Source organism: Thunnus maccoyii, chromosome 11 (assembly GCF_910596095.1).
Source record: "Thunnus maccoyii chromosome 11, fThuMac1.1, whole genome shotgun sequence".
NCBI classification, from domain to species: Eukaryota; Metazoa; Chordata; class Actinopteri; order Scombriformes; family Scombridae; genus Thunnus; species Thunnus maccoyii.
In genome coordinates, this window is record NC_056543.1 from 31932856 (window position 1) to 31951060 (window position 18205).

The 18205-nt window shown below is 39.9% G+C and overlaps 1 protein-coding gene across 1 annotated transcript in view; it reads left to right on the top strand.

The window, feature by feature from the left end:
• Positions 1-538: 538 nt before the first annotated feature.
• Positions 539-18205, top strand: part of LOC121906971 (SH3 domain-binding protein 4) — a 41122-nt gene continuing 23455 nt past the window's right edge. The window contains exon 1 of the mRNA XM_042426242.1: positions 539-807. The gene's annotated coding sequence lies outside the window, so the exon portion shown is untranslated. The remainder of the gene's footprint in view (positions 808-18205) is intronic.

Sequence of the window (18205 nt, forward strand, 5' to 3'; positions counted from 1 at the left end):
AAAGTGACCCTGACTACACACTGCTTTTTGTAAGACGTCAAAAGCCAAAAAGGTTGGAAACCACTGGTTTCATCTTTAACAATGTGTTGTATTTTAAAAGCTTGTTATATTATCCATTGTGTCATCACTCGGCAGAGTATAGCCCACTGTGCCCTGCTGTAGTTGTCCATATTGTATCAAACTGTGATGTGATGGCCTACATTCTTGCAGCCATGTATTTTTCTCTGCAACAAGAGTTAGTCCTCCCATAAAAAAAAGGTTGGTGGAATGATGTAGAATCTAAATCTTCAAATCTGCAAAGTAACCAATTATAACTGTCAAATAGTTTTACATTTGATAGCAACTTTACACATCTGATGACTACTAATTATAACTGTATTATTATTAATAACATATTATTATGTAGTGTAAACTGTAGGCTACTGGCAATTCCTTTTTATCCAGGCCATTTGTTGTAGATTTGTGAGGGAGCTATTGCTCTGTTTGGAACTCACTGGTCCCAGCGATGTTTTGTCACCATCAGCTTGTGATAAAATGAAATAAATTTCCCTGTTTAAATATACTATAAGTTCGTGTGTGGAGTCAGAGTATGAAGCAGTGGAGTGACATCATGTCCTTATGGAAATGTGTCCCGGAGAGGCCCCTCCCTGCCCCGGTGACATCAGCCGGGGCTCTGCTGCTTTCCTCCTGGAGCACACACTTAGTCCGCACACACGTCCACACCACTGGGCCAGCTCGACGGAAACTGCGCCTGCCCGGCTATTATCGCTTTCTTCATGGGACAAAACGAGACTTCTTCGCTGCCAGGTAAGCTGCCATCTTCTTCTCGTCTCTGTCTTCCTCCGAGTCTGCTCAAAATGTTTTTTTTATCCTCCACATGGAACAATGTAACCGCTGTGAGAGAATGTTACAGTCGCTCTGTTTTCATCCTGAAGCCAAAGAATTAGCTGCAACTTTTCACTGAGGGAAAAATCCACAGTGGGTGAAAAAAACTTTAAAAACGTTTAATCGATATTGAACTGGTCGACAGTCCTTGCAAGTTCACAGTGTATTAAGACTTTGACGGTTAAGCCACATTTCTCCTGTGTTTTCTGTGTCGCTGTTTGTTGGACCGTTTTGAACCCAGCGAGCCTGCTGCGGGTGTAACGTTACCGTCAAACTACAGTAACGGTTGTTTCTGATGGAAAACAGCAGCGCTGTGCTACGTTGATGCAATCAAAAGTCTTTTTTCATCCGTCGTTTCAAGTGAAACCCCGCCTAATAGAGAAGCAAAGCCTCGTAAAACTGTAATAACTGTCAGACATTCAGCAGGAGCAGTGTTGTAACCTCACTGTACCGTTAATGAACGCGCTATCACGGAGGTCTGACTGTGGGTGACACCGGTTGCCATGGCATTAACGAACACAACACAACTCCGCTGATTTCAAGAGAAGACTCGGCATCATCTTCATCATCTACACAGCACAGGCTGCTGTTTACAGGAAACACGGATCGCAGAGGTTTCAGACTCAGGACCCGTTTCATTCCTCATGTGCGTGTTGTCAGGAACTGAGGAAGAGTCTGTTCCACCAAATAGAATATTAACTAATTAATACAGAGAGGAAGAAGAGGAATGATGAAAACTAGAGCTGAAATGATTATTTTATCAATTAATTGATTAACAGTACTTGTACACTTGTACTAAATTGAATTTCTTTAGGTTTTGGATAGTTGGTCAGATAAAAGCAGATATTTGAAGACAATATTATGGGAAACCTGACTGGATATTTTTCACCAATCTGACATATTATGGTCCGATTCATTGATCAATTGAGAAAATAACCAGTAGATTAATCGAACATAAAAACAACTGTTGTGATCCAAGTAAAAAAAAAAAAGAGAAAGTAATCTGAGTATCTCAATGGCCTCATCATACATACAACATACTTTATTACAAGTAGAGCTGCAATGATAAGTCGATTAATCGAATGTCAATCAACAGAAAATTAATTGGCAACTATTTTGATGATCGATCATTTTTTTCAGCAAAAAAGCCAAAAGTTTTCAACTTCTTAAATGTGATGATTTTAGGCTTTTCTTTCTCATACATGATTATAAACTGAATATCTTTGGGTTTTGGACTGTTGGTCAAACAAAACCACCTTTGACTCTGTGAAAGTGTAATGGTCATGTTTCACTTTTTTTTTTTTTTTGCCATTTTATAGTCCAAACGATCAATCAAGGGAATAATAGGATTAATTGAGAATGAATATAATCATTAGTTGCAGCCCTAAAGTTGAGTATATATCTCCAACCAATACAGGATATTTTTATTTTTCATCACTGTGAGAGTAGGAAACAATCTATTTTTGTCAAGTGTGCCTCAGGATGGGTAATTAAAGAGCTGTGACAACAATAATAATGAAGTGATAAGATCACTTTTAAGCTAAGATCATTTTTGAACTGTAAACTTCAGTGGAATTTAAATACAAAAATACCTTCAACAAAAATATTCTAAACTAGAATTAAGACAAGGCAAGTTCATATAGGCTTAATGTTCCAGTGTATAGAACCTTAAACAAGGCAAAGAGATGCATTTGAGCAACCTTAACAATACAATGTAGAGGAAAATAAAATCATTTGAAGTAAAATAAGATTAAATGAAATACAAATAGACAAAACATTGACAAAAAGTACAAAAATGCAGCATATAAAACATTTATTGCAGTTGACCTACTGATATATCAGTCTGGCTTTACTTAATGTCTCATGATTATGACTCAGTATCTTAACTTATGTACAGCAAGGAGTCCTGATATGAACTAATAATGGATCAGGTAAAGGTGTGTGAAGCAGAGTCTGTTATCAGAGTGCATTATAGCTCTCATATCACTACGCCATGTTTGAAATCATCATCCACTTTTCTAAGTATATAATCATTTGGTGAGGTGAAAGTTAGACTCCCTGCTCCACTGCCAGCTCACACTTCTGTTTTTGTACACGTTAAACAAACGTGATGTAACGTGATGTTGATTAGTGAACTTTAGCAGTATTTGGACAGAGCCATGCTAGCTGTTTCCCCTGATTCCAGTATCCATGCTAAGCTAAGCTAAGCTAACTGTCTGCTGGCTGTAGCTTCATATTGAACGGACAGACGTGAGTGGTAGTGATCTTTATGCAGAATGTGAATCCCTTCACATCAGCAGCAGGTGGAGGGGGCTGGATTTGGAGTGGAGGCTGCTAATCAGGCTAAACAGTTAGGCTACATACAGACAGCTTTCATTTTAGCTTGTAAGAAGAGCTCACTATTAGCCAAACAAGCACACTACATCCAGAACTGGTAGTGGATGAGACACTGCAGGCAAAGCAGTTCAAAATATCACATTTATACAAGTTTATACTTGTTGAACAGGTGTTTTTACAGGATTCCATAAATTGGTTATTGGCTTTTTACTCGTGAAGGTTTTATTGAATTTACTGTAACGAGTTTTCTTTCACTTCACCTGGTTCACTGTCTCCTCCACGACCTCTCTGCTCTGCTGTCCGCTCTGTGTGTGTGTGTGTGTGTGTGTGTGTGTGTGTGTGTGTGTGTGTGGGAGCTCAGCCCCGCCCTCGGTCAAATACCGCCACAGAGAGCAGAGGAGAGGAAGACAGAGAGAGAGGCTGCTTACGCGGCCACAAAACTCTGATCCACTAATCTCACTCCCTGCTTTCTTAAAGTACTGATACAGCCTCAAAATATCTCTGGGTTCTTACAAATTTAGAACTAGTTACAATTCGGAACCGCTTTTCCGGGTTTCATATTTGTGAGATGGAAAAGAGAATATTTATTCCTTGTATTTTCTATTCCTTCATCCATTTTTTTGTTTTTCTGGCAGTTATCGAGTGAAAAGCTGTTAAGATGCTGAGGCCAAGTCTCAGCCTCAGTCTGTCCTGCTGAGGTCTGGGGATGATGTGACATCAGTGGGTTCTTTTAGGACAACACAGGCTTTCAGACCATCAGGTTGTAAACAGTGTTTGAAGCAGTCATCTAAACCAAATCATTTGGAAGGGAGTGGTTTTACATCATCAGGGGTTGTTTACAACCTCTCTGCCTGTCTTTCTGGCTTGTAGGACTCCTGCAGACTTCTAATGGAAGTCTTGGAGTTGTAGTTTTTGACATGAGACGTCAACACATATAGTCATATGTTTGGCATTCAAGCAGTCTAGATGACACAGTTAATGATGGACAAATGACTACAAACTAGATGTTCATTAAAAATGCAGAAGGATTTGTTTTTTTTCCATTTCAACTTCATCTTTAGGAATAGGAAATAGATAAACAACAAAAATTATAAAGTTACCTCTTTGGACATTAAAAATAAAGCTACAGCCACCTGACAGTTAGCTTAGCTTAGCTCCTAAATAAATGGAAAAACTGTCAACAGTAAACCAGAAATGTAAGATGTGTGTCATCTTCTGTTATGAAGAGAATATGTGATATTTTCTCTGTAACCTGATGCAGCACAAACAGCATGAAAAGTTATAAAGTCAGCCATTTCCCAGAATGCTAAACAACAAAAATCAATTTCTCATAGATTTGATTCTATTTGGACGATACAGCATAACCACAACTGTTACTCTTGACTTAATCTCCATATGGAATAGTTCATGGATATATTGAAATGTGTTGCACTGATTCACTCTGTTTACAAGTTCACATATCCACTGCACACCTGAACACAAACTCTGACGGTTATATAAGGACGGATGGTGAAGAAAATGAAACACTCACTTCAATTGAGGCTCTGACTTCCTGTCAATCCATGTGTCGAATATAATCTGTCGTTTTCAAGCTTTTGTTATATCTATCTATGATCATGTAGCCTATGAACTATTGTATATATATGAGTCGGAATGCTAGATTAGTTATGATGGGACAATTTGTATTTTCCTAAAAATAAGACAACATCTCTCTTGTTCTTCTTTTATAAATTAAATAATGTAGCTTGAGTAATTAGTGGCACCAAAGACTAAATTGGCTTTGTGATGGCCTAGATTGATTAAAATATGATGCTTTATGATGCTTGAGTTGAGTACACCAGTGTTTCTGAATATTTTAGCCAATATGCTACTAATCATGTCTGTGAAATTCGATATTTTCTTGTTGTCAGCTAATCCCATAAAAAGACCAAAACCAAAGATGATTGTCTGACTTCCCCACTCTGTCTGTGACTCTCAGGACCAAGCCCATTAGTTCCTACAGAATACGTCAATCTTTAAAAGTGACTCACAATTATATATAGTTTCATTTTCAAAACAGCCTCGGTAATTTCCTGAAACAGCTGGACACTGTAGTTTTTAGCAAGTGACTCAAACAGGAAGAAAAACTGCATTTGTTGGGGACTATTTTCAGCTGCGGATAAATTCACATTTGGTGCTCCAGTGAGTATTTTTGGCAGCCGGATGGTGTGTGGGATTGAGTCAAAATAAACTACAGTGTCTGTTCATGGTTGTGAAGGATCATGTCATCCAGTGCAACAGTGTGGCTCACTGATGTGTTTTTAATAGTTGTTAGACAATAGTGGAGCTCTACGGCACAGAGGAATAAGATGAGAGGTTTTGATATACAAATGACTTGTTAGTAGATCCATTCATCGTTGGGTTTGGTCTTCTCATGGGATTTACCAACAGAAGCTGTGTGTGAAACAAATGGAAACCCTTATTTGGAATATTTGTTAATTCACACTGGCTGACACATTCAAAATGTTCAAAATGACTTGAACAGAGTTTTCATTTGGCAGATTGATGGAACAACACAAGCATCTCCTCTGCAGTCCCTCCCTTCTCACAGGCATTCATCAGACCTTCTTAATAACTGCATTTTGGATTGCAATCAAGATTTAATGAACCTGAGCATGGATGGTGTTAACACCTGCTGCACTTTGACCTCTGCTTATCTATCGGAGAGGTTTCTGAAAACAGTTTCTCCATCACTTTCAGAGCAAAAACGTACTTCATCCCTTCATCGTTGAGGAACAACAGATCTTGGGTTACAGCTGCACTTGAATAGTCCTCATTGTTTAAATGAATGCATGTGATTCCAGATAAGCGTCGCCCCCCCCTCCCCTCAGAGGGTGAACGTGCGTCTCCTGGTGTCGCTGAAGCTCAGTTCCAGCAGATTACAGCACGAGTTATGACAGAGAGGGCACGGCTGTGTTTGGCATGAGACAGGCAGCTGGTCAACCCCCCCCCCCCCCCCCCCCCGCCGCCCCGGTCCCAACCCTGAGCCTAGGGCCACCCATGTCAGCTTTACTTGTCAGGGACTGAAGCCAGTCATTATACCAGGCATGAGTCATCCTGGAGCTCGGTCTTTTCCTACCAGCCACCCTCCTCTTCCTTCATGCTCTCCAGAGTGAGTGCTCACTGCTGGCTGCGAGTAGAGATGCAGCGATTAACCGATTTCACTATTAACCACGCTTTAAAACCTCATGTAAAGGCTCAGCTAGAACGCCTTAAAGGACAAGTGTTTAAGATTTAGTGGCAACTAGCGGAACGGACTTGGCAGAAATGGAACATAATATTCATAAGTATGTTTTAATCAGTCTATAATAATATGAAAATAAGAATTGTTGTGTTTTCTTTACCTTAGAATGAGCCCTTTATATCTACATAGAGAGCAGGTCCCATGGATGAATTTTAAGAGTTGGATACTGAACCAAAAATGGCGCCAATTCAGTCCAATAAGAATAGCTCAGCTGGCGCATACGCCAAAAAAAAGTTTCAGACGGATTTCCAATTCGTAAAACTTGCCGAAGAAAAGTTGCTGCTAAAGGATCCAACACCTCCAACTTAATGCAACTTCAAGAACACCATCCAGCCATACTGCTCAAGTAAAGATAATAGATAGTAATAACTAAGCTAAAAAAACATTACTTTACTGGAAAGTTACTTAATCGTACATTGAGTTGGAAGGGAATAATAAAAACATGTCACTTACAATCAACAAAGTAATGGTGAGTTAGGAGTTGGCCTTTCAGTGCAACATGAACCAATGGCAGCAAAGCACGAAAAGGAACATTACACCGTTTATAAACTAGCACTCACCAAAACGGCATGTACTCCCCTCAAGGGCCTCAGTAAGACCATTTACATCCTGCTGCCTCCTCTCACCTGTGTTGAGTAAACACCAGGTATGGAAGGTAAATATGTGAGGTGCAAAAGACTTAACATTAGGATCTTATAGACTTCCAGCATTATACCAGGAGATCTAATGAAATGCATTTCAGTGATTAATATCACCTGCATCAGAGATGTTCTCAATTTCTTTCTTTCATTTTTACTAAAACAAACAAACAAACAAACAAAATAAAATTAGATTAATTATTAAAATAGATTATTTAAAATTAATTAAAAAATGTGAATAGATGACAGATGATAATAAAACACTTCAGTTTATTACCTACATTAGTAATATTTTCCCCTAGGGGATCAATAAAGCTCATCTTAATCTTATATTAATAATAATAATTAAAAATACTACATCTTAAATATTAGAAATCAACTAAAAATCATGCATCAGCTCTGGTACTGCTACAGTGTTGTAGAATCCTTGGCAAAGTTTGTCTTAAAACCAAAACATGCTCATCTGATTTTTTCCATTGTGAAATAAATAATAATAATAATCATGAAACAGTGATTTTTTCCCAACTATAATACTACTATCAAAATCTATAACTGTTATAATCCTACCTGTGAATCACCTTTGCCTGTTTAAACTGGATTCTCCATGTCAGTGTAAACATGACTTTCTCTGCGTTTGTATTTGGAAATCATGACTCTAGCAGCATGTTAGCATGCTAGCAGTATGACACAACCATTGAAGAAATATGCCAGTTTAGGAGTTGTTACTTCTGAATGGTGACTTATAGCAATCTGTGCAGCTGCACATATGTCGCCATTCTGTCTGCAATTTTCTGTCGCTAATTTTTATGGATGTAGCTTTTTAGCTAGCTATGTAGTAAGATGATGTCCCCACTCTTAGTCCCGCTTACACAGCTGTGATTGGCCGACATGGCTGAGCACCTATCTGTGTTGTTATCTGGTGTCTAATGAAGATTCCAGCCTCACTGCTAACATGGCTGTAGACTATGGACTAGTCGTATTGAGGAAAGCCAATGGAGTGAAGTGTGTATGTGTCACAGTGTGTGAGTGTGTGTGTGTGTGTGTGTCTAGGATGGGTGGTGTGGTTGGGGGGTAGGGGCGTGTGTGTGTAATGCCATTGTTTTCTGGATCGTGACATGACTGGCAACAACGAAAGCAGCCCAATGAATGTCTCGATAAAAGCCAGCAATGAAAATGTGACATGATCTCTAACCTCCTTTTTGTCATCAAAAGAACAACCCGTCTCTCATCTTTTTTTTCTCCTCCTTCACTTGAATAATGCATGATTTCATTTGGAGCCCAGCATTCCTCACATTCCTCCTCACTTTATCCCTGCAGCCATTCCTCCTTGGTATGTTTATATTGTGATGTGAAGGAGTGAATGATGGCTGCAGCTGCTGCAGCACCGGCAGACTCGCACAGAATACATTTGTGGTGGCAGACGAAGAAAACAAAACAGTTGAACCTTCTGCTTGAGCTTGTGTGTACAAGTGTAGAATACTGAGCATAAACATGTGTGATTATGTATTTCTTTGGAGGACAGAGCCAGAGGTGTTTGCAGCCCAAATGTTTAACATGCACAGTTTATTGCCCCTGGTCAGCAGCACACTGCTCTACATGTTTGGGCTTCAGGCTGTATGGACCTCAGGCCATCAGGAGCTCTGGCTGCAGAGTGCTGACAGCTCTAACAGTCAGAAAAGTGCAACATAATGAACATGGTTTGTAAAAAAGAGCAGAGCTGGAATGTAATACGTCCTCTCAGTGAGGCGGGCTGTGTTTTTTTTAGCTGAAAGGTGAGACCATTTACACCATTAAACACTTATTTAGTATTTCATACACTGTCCTGAACAGTAGTCTCTGTGCACAGACACTGTAAAATAGTGCAGGTAAGTTAATTAATCCATTGGTTGATTGACAGAAAATAAATCAATAATCACTTTATTTGTAGTCATTTATCAAGCAAAGAAACATTTGCTGGTTGTAGATTCTCAAAAGTGAGGATTTGCTGCTCTACATCATTTCCCCCTTTTAGAGCTGCAACAGTTAGTCAATTAATCAACTAGTTGCCCATTATTAAACTAATTGCCAACTATTTTGATAATCGGTTCATCTTTTTCAGTAATTTTTTTGAAAAAAGCTTCTCAAATGTGACTGTTTTCTGGTTTCTTTAGTCCTCTATGACAGTTAACTGAATATCTTTGAGTTGTTGACAAAACAAGACACGTGAGAACATCATCTGGGCTCTAGGAAACAGTGATTGAGATTTTCCACTAATTTCTGACAGATAGATCAATCAACTAATTGATTAATTGAGGAAATAGTCGACAGATGAATCGATAATGAAAATAATCGTTAGTTGCTTCCCTTTCAACCAAATAGTTCCAGAAACTATGGAGTCTCAGGAACTAAAAGTGCCTTATTGAACCATGATTAACCAGATGACACTGATGATGGATTAAAAATGGCGTTTGAGGCACAAGACGTGAGGGAACAACAACACAGTTATCATCCTGTTTGTAGTTACTGATGCATTCACTCCTGGTGGTTTAGTTGGATGTAATGAAGAAATAAAATAAGGAAGTTAAAACTCTAGAGCACCCGTTTCCAAAGTGGTGAATCTGTGGAGTGTTTTATTGTGATTCATTTCTTCTTTAGAAAGTAAGCTCAATAAAAGACTAACAATTGAATGTTTCTCTCATTTGCACACACTGTCTTCTGCATTGTTCTCACACTTTGTTCTCCTGATTGCTGCTCTCATTCTTTTGCTCTTCCTCTTTATCTCACTCTTCTTAGACTCAATTTTTTGTCTTCAATTTTTTTGTCTGTCCCTCATCCTCATATGGATTATAGTGGCACCCACTGATGCTTACTGCGTGAATAAAGCTGGACACAAGATGTAGCAGCTGCAAGGTTTGTGTTTGTGGCACCAGGAACTAAAGCGTGGTAGCCAAAATGAGACCCTGAGTCCCAGAAAGAGTTCCTGGGTTACTGGGAATATTGTTGTGGTTGATATGGGCTAGTTGTAAACTGAACATATTTGGGTTTTGGCCTGTTGGTTGGACAAAATGAGTTATTCACCCTCTGCATTTTTCACTATTTTGTGAGATTTAGACTGAAAGATGAATTAAAAAAGATAACTGACAGACTACTATATTTAATGGTTAGCTGTAGCCCTTCATGCAAAAACATTTCCATAGGTTTTTTTTTACATTTTATTTCAGTGATGATGATGTTCTGGGGGATGGTTGTGAAGTGCAGCTCTCCAGCTGTACAGAAAACGTTTCTCTCTGACAATGTGTACTCTGCAGTATGGCTCCGCCTCGCTCCAGGACATGAGATACTGGAGCTTTGTTTCCAAACACTCAAGGCCTCAGCAGTGTTGACTCAGTGTGAGAGTGTTTGTATTCTTACATCTCTCACCGAGCTGCAGCCTGAGAACACAGCATCTGGGTTTCTCTCATTATCCCATGAATTCATGAGCTAATTCAAGGCCTGCAAGCTCGTTCAGCTCACACTCGTCAAATCCTAAATCCTCCCTCGCTAGAAAGAAATGCACTCTGCGTGTTTGCGGCTCGGTCTGTGAGGCAGGGCTGGGATCAGTTTAACTTCTGTTCAGTCCATATGTGGGTAGAAAACTAGATACTGAATGTTTGCTTTGGTGTGTTGTTGTTGATGTCAAAATCAGAAACAGATGAACAGGAATAACCTGATATTGAACTGCAGCGATTCACTTTAAGTACATCTTTTGGTTTTTATCCGCTGCTTTTTATTTAGATAATTGATGAAATACATTTAAAAAGCTGTGCTTATGTAAACCACACTTAGGCTAAGTTGTCCTTCTCTCCCTACTGTCATGATCTACAGTATGTGTAATTGTATATATAGAAGTATTCTACGGTAATATTAATTACTGTGGTTAGTATAGTGTTTCACATCAGAATATACTGCGTATATATTAAGCCAGTTCAATTGCAAAACACAGTTTTCATGCAAACTCATAACTCAAGATGCCTTTGAGCAATCCTGATTAAACTCACTGGAGACATCCCTCGCTATCTCCTGAACATGCACCCAGAGTTTCATTCAAATCGGATGAAAGGGAGACAAATGGTGGAAATTTGAGCGTGCAGTTATTGAAATGCCACAGGCTTTGTGATGAAACAAGTGTGTGATCGGTCTCTCTCCTTTAAACAGAATTAAATTAGCTGAAGTGACTTCATTCACCTTCATGAACCCTGAAACCCGCTTGTAATTTTGGCTAATTTAGCTGCTTCCTTCTGTTGAGCGCAAAAAAGCTTGGACCTGCAAATTGCTGCTTGCAGCTGTTGGATCTGGGAGGAGCATGGCTGGTTATCAGCACGAATGAATAAAATGAATTAATAATATAATGATGAATGATAATTAATAAAATTATTAATCTGAATTAATAATAACGGGGCAGCACCTGGACACCGGGACCAATAACCAGACAGTGAGGTAGTCTCATAAAAGAGTTCACCTAGAATGCTAATATCTGAGGGATGTCAATATTCACAGGTGAATGAAGAAGGTTTGAGTTCAATCAGTCACTTTTCACGATACATAAGCACAATAATAGAAGACTTCTCTTTAAATATACAAAAGTGTTTATTAAAAAATAGCAAAGTTAACAAAGTAAGCCGATACTTTGATCAATAAATCACTATCTTAAAATCTAATTCTGCCTAGGCACTAACAACAGCTATGTACAGTGAAAACACATGCAAGCGGGAGCGTGTGTGTGTGTGTGTGTGTGTGTGTGTGTGTGTATGGGAGTATAGATGGGTAGGTGTGTGTCTGTGTGTGTGTGTGTGTGTGTGGGCAAGGTGGCAGATGTGAAGAGGACGTCCCCGTGAGATTCAAGATGGCGATTCAAGATGGTGGATGTGATCTCATGAGATGGCGTCACGCAATCTCAAGGATGGCGGATGTGATCTGAGGAGATGAAGACACACGAGAATCAAAATGTTTGGAAAATGTTTAAAAAATTATTTGAACACATACAATATGTATCAAATGGAAGATCGGTTTAAATGTTTTAGATTCAACACATCTGATGTGCAACACATCAGCCACATCACATCATTTGATGTACACCATGTTAATGTACCACACAGACAAAGTAGTCAGTAGCATGGATGTACTGATCAGGGAAATGTATGAGATCAAATATATGCTTTTATGGAGAGTTGATGCTGAGTGTGTGTGTTTGTGGGCAAGGTGGCAGATGTGAAGAGGATGTCCCCGTGAGATTCAAGATGGTGATTCAAGATGGCGGATGTGATCTCATGAGATGGCTTCACGCAATCTCAAGGATGGCGGAGGTGATCTCGGGAGATGAAGACACATGAGAATCAAAATGCTTACGTGGCCACGTGAGGAAGTCACATTACGTGAGAACCAAATGGCAGATGTGACTGCGGTGTTTCGGTTAAACAACAGCAAGATGGTGCTGACCGGTGGTCGGCGTCTCTGCACTCACCCAATTCAATTTATCAAACACACGTGTCCAATGGTAGATAACGAGGGGTAGAGCGGCACTGTGTCCCACATTATCTGACTGTCAGATGTGTAAGAGAGGTGTATGTGTTGTCTATATGTGTGTGTGCGTGTCTGTGTGGGTTAGTGGCAAGAGAGGGAAGAAAAATGAGGAAAAGTGACTGTGGGAGGGAGAGAAGCGGTTACTTTGTCCATAGAAAGTGCACATATGGACGGCAGTCTGTAACGCCCGTTGTCTGATTTTCGATTGGCAAACAACTTACTTTCTCTCATGGTGACACAGCAGTCCCAAGTGGGACAAACACAAAACAATCTAGCATGGTTAACACAACTAAACAGGCAGCAAACTTTAACTACTCTTCAGACTATAGCGGAACAAAGGGTTTCGGCAGCCCATTCACAACAAACAACAATAGTCTCAGCTCATCCAGCGAGGGGAGGCTCTTCAAACTCAGCGAGGGGAATTACACGTGCATGGGGTTACCTCCTTGCGTAGTTACAATGGGAAGGCGAGGATGTCTGTGTGCAGTCGATACTTAAAGCTGTTGTGACGTCACGGCTGTGTCGCCATGACTTCCTCTGGTGTTGGAGCATCTCTGCCAATGAGAGACAAGAGTTTGGGGCATCCCACAGATTTAACACAAAGGTGCAAACTGAGCAGTGCATGATGGGAGATGGAGTCCGATTTGGACTCCTTTTGTTTGACTTGGCGCCCTTCTTAGTTATCAGGCTTTGTGACTGCGTGCAAGCCGGCCTTCGTGTCATGCACACGGAATGAGGCCCAACACAGCTACATTTCTTATTGTTGTTGTGTTTCTTCTTTGTCTTCAGTAAAACACTGCACTACTGCCACCATCTGTTTTGTCAGCGATATGACAGCATTTCTACAGAGCTCGGTTTCCCCCGTACAAACTACAATGCCGAGCTGACGTTTTCACATTTACCCACTCTGGAGGATGTTTTGGAAAAGCTCCATTTTTGGGGGTGAAAAAAACTGTTTTAGTCCGGACAGAGGGCCAAAATGGAGAGAAAAAGATGCGTTTATGAATTCAGCTGGTTTAGTGTGGACATGGTCTGACTCCCCAAGTGTTAAACCAAAAGTAAAACTTAGTTTAAAAGGGCTTTAGTAACTTTTGCTGAACATTGCCCATTTTGGCCACAATTGTGGGATAATAATAAATGCTGAAACTAACTGTAACATCAGCACAAGTAGAGAAGAGTTATAGAGTCACTGAGCAGACCCGGTAATGTTGCTTATAAATTTAACTTTTCATTTGTAAGAGGAAGAATTTGTTATTTCTTCTTTTTAAAGTTGCATATCCTCCCTTTAACTGTTTAAAATAGTTAACAAAAATCTATTGTCCCTTATGTGAGCAGCACAACTCAAATGACAGCTCACTTAATTACAGTTTGAATGTTTCGGATGCATTTAATTAATTTTCTAGGGGAAGGATAGGGAGCAGGTAACCTGAACAGCAACATTCAGAATGCAATATTAGGTCATTTGCTTTTTTGGATTTTGAAATTAAAAAAAGCAACAAACTCACTTTATTACCTCTTTAAAAAATTATTAGAACACATACAGTATGGATCTAATGGAAGGTCAGTTTAAATGTTTTAGATTCAACTCTGATGTCCAACATAGCCACATCACATCATTTGATGTACACCATGTTAATGTACCACACAGACAAAGTAGTCAGTAGCTGGGATGCACTGATCAGAGAAATGTATGAGATCAAATATATACTTTTATGGAGAGTTGATGCTTAGAAATAGGACAGTGGAGTGTCCTGATGCAGTGACCTGTCTTGATGCTGCCAGTGAATGGGCACATATGCAAAACAGTGGGTTTGCATGTGCATTGCCTGTGTGTGTTGCTCTTTAGTCTTCTTTAGTCCTATTTCAATGATTTTGGATCAGATATTTCCTGATTTGAATCTTTATTTTATTACTGTTATACTGTGTTTAGTTAAAGTTCCTGCATGTGTAAAGGTTACATTAAACTGATTTATTGTTCTGATATTCTGATGATCTTTTTTGTTGTTGTTCCTTAAGCATCCCTCTTAACTGTGAGTGAGCTGAGGAGAACAATGTGTTGAAAGCAGTGCTTTGAAGGAAATGTGGCAGGCAGGGAGAGTCAGCAGAGATTTGGCTGCCTCTCATCACAAAGGCATTTCCTCCTCAGCCACTTCCTGCTCAGGAGCAGTCGTCCTTAAACTCACAGCAGACTCTGCCTACACTGAGGGCTAATATGGAGCCAGTTGTTCGGTCATCAGGATGCTTTTATTGCTGCAGGGTGAACATCGTTGTGTCTTTGACCTTGCACAGTGACCAGTTTTATAGCCCGAGTCTCATTAATGCTCATCCTCTGCAGTCTTTTCATCTATCCAGATACACAAAAAATATACTGTCCTATTAATGTATCAACATGATGTGTCAGGAGGTAGGCAGGGTCTGTTTATAGTACCAACCCACCTCATCATTCATGTAATTATGATGCCAGTAATGTCCAATTTACAGTATAATGATACAGTGTTTTTAACTAGCTTACTTTACACATGAGGGTTATCATTGGGCTGTCAATCTGTTCAATAAACAAAAGGACTTACTTTGAAACAGTGATTCTTCTGCCTGCTTACATTTTAAATGGAAGCATTTTGCTACTACTTGATGGATTGCTGTGAAATTTTGTAGACATTCATGGTCCCCAGATGATGAATCCTACTGACTTTTCTTCTGGTGCCACCACGAGGTTGACATTTTTAGTCTTAAGTGAAATGTCTCAACAATAACAGGGATTTATTGCTAAGAATTGTGGGACTAACTTTTTATCTTGTGTCATTAATTCAAAATTTCTATTTGTAAGATACTTTGGTTTATGACCAAATACCAGCAAAACCAGTGACATTCCCATCAGCCTCAGCTGTACTTTTTGTTTAGTGCTAATTAGAAAATGCTACCATGCTAACACACGAAAGTAAACACTTAACCAGCTAAACATTACCTTGTTAGCAGTCGTTGAGCTGAATGATACGTACAGCCTCCCTGATCTGCTAGCATGGCTGTCGACTCTTATGGTCGGTTTATAGTAGATCCAGTGTTTCCCTTAGGTTCCCCTATGGGGTGGGGGGTTAGGGGGGTGGGGGAGGGGTGTATTAGCTGCCACACATTTCTCTGTTCTCTATGTCTCTGTTTAGCGTCGTCACGTTAGGCTAACCCATTGTTGCTAACTTTGGAGCTAACCCCCTTCACTTTTCCAGCAGTTGGGGAAACAACAGACGTGACTTTTCTTGGTCTTGAGAAGCTGCAGCATTTATTAACTGACACACTGTTGTCTGTACTGTACATTTACTGCCAGACTGACGACCTTCTGCTAACCTTTTCCTCTGCTCCGCTCACATTCACTGTCAATTTCCTGATGCTCGCTCTCTCGCTTAGCCACTCACTCGCTACGCTACCAGGAGTTTCTCAGGCAACGACACAGTTGTTAACTCGTGTTTCAAAACAGCGCTGCTCAGAGGCTCCCAAACGCTGTTGATTTCTGAATGAATGGATATTTGGCATTAATTTAATTTAACTTGCGTCAAATTCTTCATCTGTTTACTAACACAGACACCAAAGAGCCAGTTATATGAGTGGCTGAATAAGTGGACAGCTGTTCCATTAGCTCTCCTTAACTTTTTGACAGTCAGCACAAAAAACATTTATTGCATGTTGCAACGAAATAAGTTGTTGTTTTAGGTGTTTTTAGGTTTTTATAACCTTCAGATCTGTTTACAGTGTTGCAGACACATTTAAAGAGAAAGCAGAAAACCTAAAGATACATTTTAGAACCAAGACCCATAATGAGATCTCATGATGTCTACACCTAAAATGAACCTTTTAACGTGTTGATGTAGCTTTCTTTGTTTTCTTACATGATGGTGAGCACCTCATGTTCCCAGTCAGAGATGCTTTGTGTTTTCACTGCAAATCTGTAATAAAAAACTATTTGGCACCAGCGTTTTCCTGAGGAACATCCACCCCCGCAGGAAGTGAACTGCTGAATAAAAGGAGTGGCATGGATGACGACTTCATAGAGGACTTCCTCTGCAGGCACCGTGAAGGGAAGGCTGAGTGATTTTTTTTTAAGACGAGCTGTTCTTCCATGGCAACTGCAGAGAATTGAAGTGTGGAAATTGGCTTATGGTGCCTCAGCAGGGTCAACACGCTACCACTTCTGATGCCCGCTGACAGTGACCATCTCATGGCCCAGACAGGAAATGAGATCAGAGGTTGGAGAGGAGCAAAAATGATTATAATTTTATATTTGGTTTGCGTTGGGAGAATCCTATCAGTCTGAAGCAGCAGTTGACGCCACAGAGCCTATCCCCTCCTACTCCTGCTGCAGACACTTAGAAGTTTGAAGTCAGATTGCAAAGAGAACTCAAACGATTGTTTAGTCATTTTTGGACCATGTCATCACAGGTATGGTCATTCCTATAGATTAGCTTATGTATTCACTTCTAAATGAAATAAGCTACAACCATGCTACCAGCTGTGCGAGGCTGTGTGCTAAATGCTAACATGAAGATGCTAATATGCTCACAATGACTCACAATGACAATGCTTGTTTACCTTGTTCACCCTCTTAGTTTAGCATATTAGCATGCTAACATTTGCTAATTAGCACTAAACAAAGTATGTCAGAGGCTGATAGGAGTGTTTCACAGGTATTTGATCATGAACCAAAGTATCGGACAATTTTAAATTGACATACTGGCACAAGATGAAAGTCAGAGGATCACTAAAGTTATTACACCAAAGTTTCCCATACATTTATTTATTTCTGGCAGCCTGCCACAATATCATCATTGACCGCTACATTTTGATTTTCTAATTTTTTCACTATTTAAGACGCAAGACATTGATTCGCTAACTCTCTCTCTCTCTCCCTCTCTCCCTCTCTCTCACACACACACACACACACACAAACACATTGATAACCAACTGTCTGTGAATAGCCTCTTCTCTCTATGCACTCTCTGAATCAAAACATGGTCATGCGCGGGAGGAAGAATTGTTGTTGGCTTTTCCCCGCAGAGAAGACGGCAGGCCAAATTCCTTAATACAATCAAACTAAAGTTCATGAATGGTTAGTATCATGAACACATGCACAAATTTGTCCAAAATTGATGCATTCAAGATAACTCTATCTGATCTGTCTATGTTCTTGACACAACACTGTCAAAATACAGCTGGGTTGTCAAGGTTAGCACGCTGTACATAGCTGCATGCTATTTGCAGTGGAGCATGGTATTATTTAGTAATGAATTTAAGAAAGTGCAGGTATGCCTCTTTCCACCGTTCAGCCACCGCCACAGATAGAATCTAATTCTGTGGGAAACACTGTCCAGAATATCATGGCAATCCATCAGATAGTTGTCAAGACATTTTAAAATTACAAATGTCAACCTCATGGTGGCTCTAGAGTAAAGGTCAGGACACCAAAGTCAGTAGGATTCATAATGTTCATCATGGGAACCGTGAACAAAATTTCATGGCAATCCATCCAATTATTTTT